The sequence below is a fragment of the Microcebus murinus genome, chromosome 4, assembly GCF_040939455.1.
Source record: "Microcebus murinus isolate Inina chromosome 4, M.murinus_Inina_mat1.0, whole genome shotgun sequence".
NCBI lineage: Eukaryota > Metazoa > Chordata > Mammalia > Primates > Cheirogaleidae > Microcebus > Microcebus murinus.
Window position 1 is genome coordinate 36,417,873 of NC_134107.1, and position 9,645 is coordinate 36,427,517.

Sequence of the window (9,645 nt, forward strand, 5' to 3'; positions counted from 1 at the left end):
CGAGTTATCAGAAACTGATCCAACCAAATAATATCTAAATATTACTGCCCCAAAAGTTGTGTCACATAGCACTAGAATTGCAAGATACCACATACACATTCATAGCTAAATAAATTATTTTAATACTAAACCCATGAATAAATTTGGAAAATGTTTACTACATTATTCTTTTAAAAAATCTTTTAGAAGGCCCTTGAGCCTTTGAAAAGGTCACATTATATTTACAAAGTGGAAGAAATTAAAATCAATTCTCATCCCAATTTTCTATCTACGCCTCCCAAATAAGTCTTGTCTCTGCCATGTAAAATAGAGCTCTAACTGTGAGTGCCAGTTGGGATTCAATCTTTCATTCAACCATGAAGCACTTATTGATCAAAATACATTAAGACACAGAGACAAATAAATGAGGTGGAGCCCTGGAATGATATGTAAATAGTGTGCTAAGACTGTGGCCACTAGGAATGCCCTCATCATGAAGCTCCCTTTGCCAACTTTGAGACGCAAGGAGTTATTTGCAAAAGTCCATAATAATCCTCTCTCACACTCCAGGAAACCTACACTAGAGGCACTTAGAGAAATTCAAGTGCTTTGGCAATTTATGCCTGCATACACTATTAAATAACACCATTTTGCATAGAAATAGAATGTCTTCATAGATTTATGAACACTCCTTTGGTCTCTTAAAAAGACACGTGCTAGACTAAGACAATATTATATCAAAATATATATGATAAATGAGCTAAATTAGGTGGCCTGACATGCTTTACTGTCCCAAATTTGGCATGTTTGTAGCTTCTCTGGGGAGCAAGATTGTTTTTTCATCGATGTACTAAAATATCTTTGATCTCATCTCTTCATTTCTTCTCTCACTGTGTTTTTATCCCTGGTGCTCTTTCCCAAGAGCTACCCACAGCCCATGAGAGAATATCTCAGTTATAGAATTTGTGACTGGAAAAAAGAAATCCTAACAAAACATGTGATTTAATCTCCTTATATTACAGGTTTAAAAATTAAGATGAAGGAAGGCTAAGGGCTTGTCCAAACTTTCCAGAACCAATTAGAGCGTTGGGCAGGACAGTAAAGCAAGTCACTTGGGCTGTGTCAAGTGCACAAGTGTGCCCACATCCCTCGGATGAAATGGCTGAGATGTCGTCCAAGTTCTATGCTAAGAATTTTTTATGTTCAAGCATTGGAAGGTTGGTTTGTGCACAATCTGCAAGCTAGATAGTCCAGTAGCAAAATAACCACTTCCTGAATCTTGATTTATTCAGAATGGGCAAGTACAACAAATAAGTACCTACCTTTTGGAAGGGAAATTCACATGGCTGGCTCCTCCTCCTGCTCCAAATCACAGCTCAAACATCACACCTTCAAAGAGCCCTTCTTTGGCCATACTACTTAAATACTCTCCATGGCTCTATAGCTTGTTATTCTCTTTGTTTCCTTTGTAGTACATACTGCACCCAGAAAATCAACTCATTTACTTGTTTATTGTCCTTCCTCCAGCCATCCCCCACTGGAGTGAACAATCCTTCTCATTTATCTTTTTCACCATCGTGTGCCTGGTGCCTAATTTAGTATCTGGTACAAAGAAGACACTCAGTGCCTGAGTGGGTGAAGCCAAATCCAGATGGCAAATGGGAGAGAAGAGGACCAGATAGCTGCAGGACCTTCCAGGGTTCTTGTAGGAGAGGGATGCAGGAGCACTGGGGAGGACTTTCTGATAGAGGGGCAAACACCTGATGGAATGTGAGCAGTTGAGAAAAGGTCAGACAGCAGGAGCTGCACTAGAGGGGGTTAGATACATGCAGAGTGTAGTGGGAGGCAGCTTGGAGCCTCTTGTCAGAGGCCTGGGAGCTGAGCTCTTCCTGAGTCAGCTGGGTGGGAGTTGCCTACGGAGGTGTTATGCAGCTTGATCTTTGTTTAGGCTGTGAATAAAAATGTTTCTGAAACACCACAATCCTTTTCTCAAATCTTTCTGTTGCCACTACCAGAGCCCCTCATCCTCCACCCTGCTACCCCTGCCATTCCACAAGAAGCCACTGTGACCAGAGGAGGAAGTCTTGGTCAACATGAATCCAGCCATATTTCTACTTTTTCACAGTGCCTCCTGCATCAGATGCCCTCTGCAGTTACTGGAATAACCAACTGGCGCTGTGCTCATGATCACTGAGAAAAGGTATCTTGGGAGATCCCTGAAGGCAGCATGCCAGAACCCAGGAAAGAGAGATTTCAGGTCAGGCCACCAGGGAAGAAATTCATGTGCACCTTTCCCAAGGACTTAAGGTTTTCAAAATCCTCCCTAGGACAGAAAGTGTGGCAGCTGCGGTAGTTTTCTGCACTCCCTCCTCCCCAGCAGATAAAAGACTCCACATGTGTTGTCCAGACATAAGCCTGTTTCGTCAGTGTCCAAACCACTGAGCCCAGAAACTTCTGCTTTGCCCACTTCCAGTTGCATGCATTGCCCACACCAGCCCTCCTAAAATGATAAACTAAACCTGTGGCTGAATAAAGAGGTAACAATTTGCGAATGTAATAGCTGAGGGTGAATGAAACTCCAGAGCTGCTGCAAATACGTAAACAATCGGGCGCTATGTGATGTATAGAGAGAGCTACAGCACCCTAGCCCAACGGAAAGAGTGAGACTGGGATAGAAACGGACTTTGGAACACAAAATTATGTAGTATGGGGAGACAAAGCTTTCCTGACTATGCTGGGAATTGCACTAACACATCCCACACATCTTGTGGAATAGGCTGAGCTGTAGTATGGCCATGGTCTCTGTGCTTCTCTTATTAACTGATGCCCCATGGGTTGGCCCCCAATATTCAACTTAGAGTACTATTTTCTCCCTTAGGGACCCATTCTGTTTCCAGACTCTTTATTAAATGAATTTCTTTTGCTGTGGGTTTATCTTAGAAACAAGTTTGGTGGAAACCTATTATGTATCTTCCAGGCACTTTCTTTTGAAAACAGTCTTCCAATCTCCTCTCCTTCAATCTATTCATCTGATTCCTGCAGAAACTCCCATGCTTCACCTTGTCCTCTGGCACTGGCCATAGTTGATTGATCCAAGAATAGACACCTGACCCAAACTGAGCCAGTTGTTGGCCCAGCTGTTCCTGAGGAACAACCATATTCATACTTTTTAGCTCCTTAAGATGAAGTTTTAATTAACACAGGAAAGAAGGAAAAGAAAGACTTAACATACACCTACCATTGAGCTATCATCAATGAGTAAAGATGTTTGAAAACAGTGGTTCACACCTGGGGGCTATTTTGCCCTCTCAGGAGAAACTTTGCAATGCCTGGAGACACTTATTTTTTGTCAGAAATGTGCAAAAGAACCACCACAACAAGAATTATCCAGCCCAAAATGTCAATAGGATTGCTGTTTCAAAATCTTGTTCTTAATAAAAAGCCATTCACATTCATTCATTTTAAAATATTTATTTAACCAACACCTGTGAACTTTTTATAATGTTCTATACATTGAGTTAGTAGCCAGGGCAAATATGACAGTCATTGATCTTGAGTAGTCACAGTCTGAAGGAGAAGACTGACAAACTAACCAACAATTACAGTACAGTGAGGCAAATGTGCAATGCTGGAAGTATGCATAGTGGGCTAATACAACTCAGTAGAAGGGTATCTATCTAACTCACTTTGGGGAAATAAAGGAAGTTTCCTGGAGGAGATGAGGACTGAGTTGAGTTTGATAGGGTGTGTAGTGCTAAATGAGATGGAGAAGAGTGGGAGGTGAGAGAAAGTTTTCCATTTATAGAAACACACGTAGTTGCTCAAACACCAGTGTATCCATTCATTTAGCATTTATTCATTCTATAAACATTTACCGAAAGAGAAAGTGTAGCATAGCGGTTAAGAGTAGAGACTCTGCATCTGGATTTGCCTGGTTTCATGTCTTAGCTCTGATACTTTCCAGCTGTGTAACCTGGGGCAAGTTGCTTAACCTCTATGTGACTCCATTTCCTCATGTGTAAAATAAGGATAAATAACAGAATTTTCCTCCAGGGATTGTTGTGCAGAATTAGGACATAAATATGTGATAAGCTAATTCTAAAGCAATTACCATTATTATCCTCGCTATTATTCAGTGCCAGACACCTGCTAGGTCCTGGAGATAGAAAGGTAAATAACACAGGCATTTTACCCGTCCTCATGAAGCATACCATCTACTGTGCAATATGTCAATGCAGTGAAAGAACAAGTCAGGAGGACTTTCAAATTACACAGGAGGCAGCAGTTGACTAGATTAAGTCAAGGTATCAACCAGCCCCAATACCCTAGTGGTTTGTCACATCATATGCTTTCTTCACATTTCGGCTAGATGGCTGGAGCTCTTCTCCAAGTTCCCCCAGTCAGCAACTCAGACAGACAGAGCCTCCAACTGCCTGGATTTTGGCTCTTAAAGGCTCCTCCTCAGATGTGACACACACTACTCCTGTTTACATTTCATTGGTGAAAGCAAGTTACATGACCACAACATACTTCAAGGTGGTGGGAAGGTGCAATCCAACCATGTGTCCAATAAGAGGATAATGAAAGGATTTGTAAATGGCCCTAATGATGGGCATAGCCACCCAACCTGGCAGTGCAGGGTCAGAAGAACTTCATTTGGTAAGTAATATTTTACCAGAAAGGTCATAGTAAAGCAGGAATTAACCAGGTACAGAATGGGATGGGATGATTTCAGGCAGCATCGAGAAAACTGTTTAGGCAGAGACATGGCAAGAGAGGAGGCTGAGAGGTTGTCAGGCAAGATTGTATCTGACCTACCATATAAATGTGGAACAAATTGAATGAATGTTATCTTGAAGCAAGAATTGTCATGAAAATGTTTTGAGAATTAGATTTGCACTTTAGAAGATGTCTCTGGTTAAAATATGTAGAATGAATTAAAAATGACTGGATGGGAGGTGGGGATATCAGTTAGGAGAAACTAGCTGTAATACAGGATAAACCAGGAGAGAAATGTGAGTGGTAAGCAGAGAAAAGCATGCAAATCTGAGGCATCTAGGGAATGGGGGCAATGGCAAAAAGATGCTTGTTAGTTTTCTGATTTGGCAACCAGTGGATGGTAGTTTCATTCACCAAAAAGAAAATATAGGATGCAGAGGAGGCTTGGAGGAAAGATGAAGGGTTTTAGTCTTAGAGATATTGAGTATGAGAAACTTTCATGCTATCCAAGTGGAGATGTCTCACAAGCAGTTATTTTATAGGTGGGGAGGTCAGGAGGAGGTCTGAGAAAGAAAAATAGATTTGGAGCACATCAGGATATGGAAGTTAACTGAAGATACTGAAGTAATAATATTGCTTATTACAAAATCAAAAGAGAAGAAGGCACGGGATCCCCTAAAGCATACCAACATTTAAAGCACAAGAAGGGAAAGAGGACCTCAGAAAGAAGACCAGGAAAGAATATTCAAGAGAAGGGGGAAAACCCCAGGAGAGCGTGACACCAAGGAAGTAAAAGGAAGAGAATATTTCAGAGGGGAGTAGTCATTAGTGTCAATCCTGCTGAAAGATTCAGATAAGAAAATATTAAATAGGCAATTTCTGATAAGAAAATACCAATGGGAAGTTAGCAAGAAAGAATTCCTTGGCTGTGTTGTCAAGAGACGTTCTAATGTAATGGTGAGGGTGGGAGCCAGATCATGCTAGAAAGATGAGTTAGCAAGAGGGAAGGAAATAGAAGGAACGGGTGTGGCCAGATCTTCCGGGAGGCTTGCAGATGACTAGGAGGAAGGTTAAAGGGCTTCTACTTTGTGTTAGGTCATGAAATTAAATCTAAGACATTATTCTTGCCTTTGAGGTACTTAAAATCCAGCAGGATATAATAGCACATATCAACAAAGAAGAACAAGGCAAAGAGACACCTGAGCCAGGTACCATGGAGTTCAGAGGAAATAGTTCTCACTGGTGATTTGAGGCTAAATTTAGGGGAAGCCTCAAAGAGGCAGTAGTACTTAATCTGGCCCCCAAAGAAGGAGTAGAACTTAGAATCATGAGGTTATGGCTGGGAGGGAGAAGAAAGCAAATAAAAGCACAAGCAAGCAACAGCATTTGAGAAACAGAAAGTAGTTCATTTTGGCTGGAGCAGAGAGGTAGATTTAGAAAGGGTTCACATATCATGTGTTTGATAGTTTTCAAAAGGGGCCTTAGGGAGCCCTAGGATTTCTACAGAGATGACACAAGTGAATTTTCTAGATCAGAGGTGGTAAACTACGACCCTTGGGTCAAATTCAGCCTGTCAGAAATTTTTCTAAATCACTTTTTACTGGAACACAACTGCACCCACTTATTTACATACTTTCTATGATTGCTTTCTACACTCCGATGGCAGGCTTGAGTAGTTGAGAAAGAGACTATATGGCCCAAAAAGTCAAAAATATTTCCTATCAAAAGTTTTCCAACCCTTGTTCTAGGTAGTGGAAGCCTCTCTGTTCATATGATATCCTTTTTGTTTATTTTCACCATTATTGGTAGAAACCTTTGTAGAATGCATTAGAAGGTCTTGTGCAGACAATGTTAATGACAGTGTTACATGAACCAAGGCTTTCTGCATCTTACCACAAATAAAATGAAAGGAACACCTTATATTCTTCCTTTTCTTCTAAAGTAAATTATAAGCGAACATGATTTAACTTTGCTGAGATGATGCCCTATAGCATCGTTGGGAACTTAAATTATCAGCCTAGATCATAGCATAGGAATGACTGCAGGAAAGCTACATAGTACCCACGCATCTCTAACTTTACTTTGCATCTGGCACAAGGGAGGATTACACTTGCCTGCCCACCTTGTACCCTGACAAGGTTATGTTTTTAGCTCAGTCCAGTGGTAGAAGCGTCACTTTTGGGAAAAGCACTTAATTACCAGCAGGGCCCTCCAAGGACAATTTTCCCTGCTGTAGTATGCAGTGACGAATGTGTTGAGATTCAAGTGTCCAGTATGCAGAGCCTAAATTAATGAGCCTCCATGTTGAGAATAGTAACACATGGGAGACACCAGAAGTAGTTTTTGCATAAGAAACCATTTTGTGATATTAAGCCCTTGCTATTTTGGTGTTACTTGTTATTGCAGTATAACCTGTCCTATCCTGATTAATATCATGGCCTTATGGAGTCCTTATCTGCATATGATTGCTTTCTTTAAGCTATATTGTTTCAGATTCATATACTTTAGATCTCTTCAATCTTTGAAATATATTTTATTTTTTCAATATCAGATTATCATTCTAAGCAGTTATCAGTATGTCCCATATTCATATTCATTTGTAATTTGCTGCTCCTAATATTATATAAACTAAGAAAGCAACTACTTATAATTATTATAGTCATTTCTAAAGTAAAATTAGTTGTCTCTAAGAGGGGATTCTTTGTGACTGAAATGTTTTAGTAGCATGGGTTCTATGACATCCATTTTGACCATTCAGTGGTCCTTTTACTTCCTTTCTTGTTTTGGGGGTATTCTAAATAACAGAGGCTACTGACCACTAATTTTTAGATAAGATATATATGGATTACCATGTTTAATAAAACTGCATGAGATTATTCTGGAAAATTTCAGATTTATTTGTAGGTAGGTGTGATGTGTGTATGTGTGTGTGTGTATTTTTTAAAGTTATTTTTCCATACCTATGGCACACCTTTACTTGTATATCTGTCTGGCTTCTCAAAATACACTCGTCACCTGCCTCTAATACCTATCTCAGTTACAAATTTCATTATCCATGTATTCATCTGAGGCAAAATTATGCTATCTTTTTTCTCCTCCCTTATTCTGCCAACAGACATTGAGCCACAAAGCCTGTTGATTCTACCTCTAAAATATGCTTCAAAAGTCTCAGCTTATATTTAATATAAGACCCTTCATAAATTGGCACCATCTTACTTGTAATGGCCATTGCCATTTTTCATATCCCTGTCTGATCCCACCTATTTGGGTAATACCAACCAAACTTGATTTGAGAAATCTAACTTTCCTCCATTGGTACAGCCTGATAGGACTTTTTGTCAAGGGTCTCTGTTCTCTCCAAGCCAAGAGATGCCCAAGGTGGACCAATCAGATGCCATCTCACTGAACTTTGATGTTTAAGGGAAATCATTGAACATGGTTCATCTCACGAAATGCCTAAAGAGACCACCATCAGTTTCTGATGTCCCAGTGCCTGTATTTCTTAAATCCTGGCTCTTTGGCATTTCCTGTGATTCTGTGAGTAGCAACAGTGCTTCCAAGAAATTTTGTGCATATATGTGTGTGTATTCTTGTGAATGTAAATGTGTATTTGTGTACGTTTGGCCTGAGTTATTTCATTAGTTTCCATTGCTTGTAACCAGAAAATTCTTCTAATCTCCTCCAAGGCCTCTTCTCACACCTCCTAGATTCCAGGACTATGAGAAGTTGAACAGTTTTCACAGCATGCCATATACTTCCATTCTTCATGCACCTTTGCATACTGTTTTCTAGTCCCTTAACACCCTTTCTTTATTCCTAGAAAATTCCAGGCCATCCTTCAAGTGTTAGCTCAAAAATGGGAGTATTTCTACTTAAAACCCTTCCCTAGCCCTAACAGGCAAAATTAAGCACCCATGTCTTTATGTACCACAGCACTTTATACATTTTTATAACTTACATGGTATCATGGCTGGTGATTCACATGTACAACTCTTCCAGGAGATGCTGAAATTCTCAAGGACACACAGGCAAAGTTCAACAAATGTTTGTGGAATTGAATGAACAGAAGTACATCTAGAGAGAATAAATATATTTTTTTCAAAAGATGGATCTCATTATATTTATGTTTTGTTTATATGTTTTAAATTTTCCAATCCTGTATCTCCTTTTGAAAGTTGCATCCCATTAATGCTTTATAGAGTTTAAAATTAATAACTGATGAGAAGTAGAAAGCAAAAATAGTTGCCCCACTTCTCTTTCTTCTGAGGTTCTCTGCCTCTCCCTTTTCCACTGACACATCACATTTCCATGCCATTTTTTGTTTCCTTCCAAGCTCCCTTAGCCTCTATCTTTGCAGAAATATGCAATGACCCATTATGCAATGAGCTATATTGTGTAACAGACAGGATTTCCCTCCTCTCCTGAGATCATGTGAAAAAAGAAAAAAAAACATGAAATTCCTCAATAAGACTCCTGATGTGTATGAAGGACAAGATGCAATCCCTTAGAAAATTCTGGAGATGGATACAGTTTGGCTCCTCCTGGTATATCGCCAGTAAATTATTAAATAAAAAAACATAAAGAAGAAAATGCCAGGAGTCCTGTCTACCTTCCTGAAAAGATTGATCCAAAGCCCCACTTTTTCAATTGCTCAAATGTATTAACTTTAATCAAGAAAGCGAAATGCTAATCAAAATGAGGAGGAGATATATGAAATTAGTTTTCTCTTTCTATTATTTAATGACACTTACTCTAACTTGCCTTCTGGTCTTCCTGATTGACCAGAAAGTTAATAAATATATCTTTAGTATTATCTATCTCCATTCTTGAAAAAAAAAAAAAAGGAAAATGATCTTTCTCACTTGACCTCTTGAACCTCTTCATCTTAACCCTATGAAATGAATTCTAAATTCCTGACCTTAGTACACAAAGCCCTTAATGATTCTA

General features: G+C 39.5%; 1 long non-coding RNA gene across 3 annotated transcripts in view; it reads right to left on the reverse strand.

Moving 5' to 3' along the window:
- LOC105867790 (uncharacterized) overlaps positions 1 to 1,429 on the reverse strand; it is a 126,509-nt gene extending 125,080 nt beyond the window's left edge. For all 3 annotated transcript variants that reach the window (XR_012918952.1, XR_012918951.1, XR_002223630.2), the window contains exon 1: positions 1,302 to 1,429. This is a non-coding gene — a long non-coding RNA (uncharacterized LOC105867790). The remainder of the gene's footprint in view (positions 1 to 1,301) is intronic.
- Between the last annotated feature and the right edge of the window lie 8,216 nt (positions 1,430 to 9,645).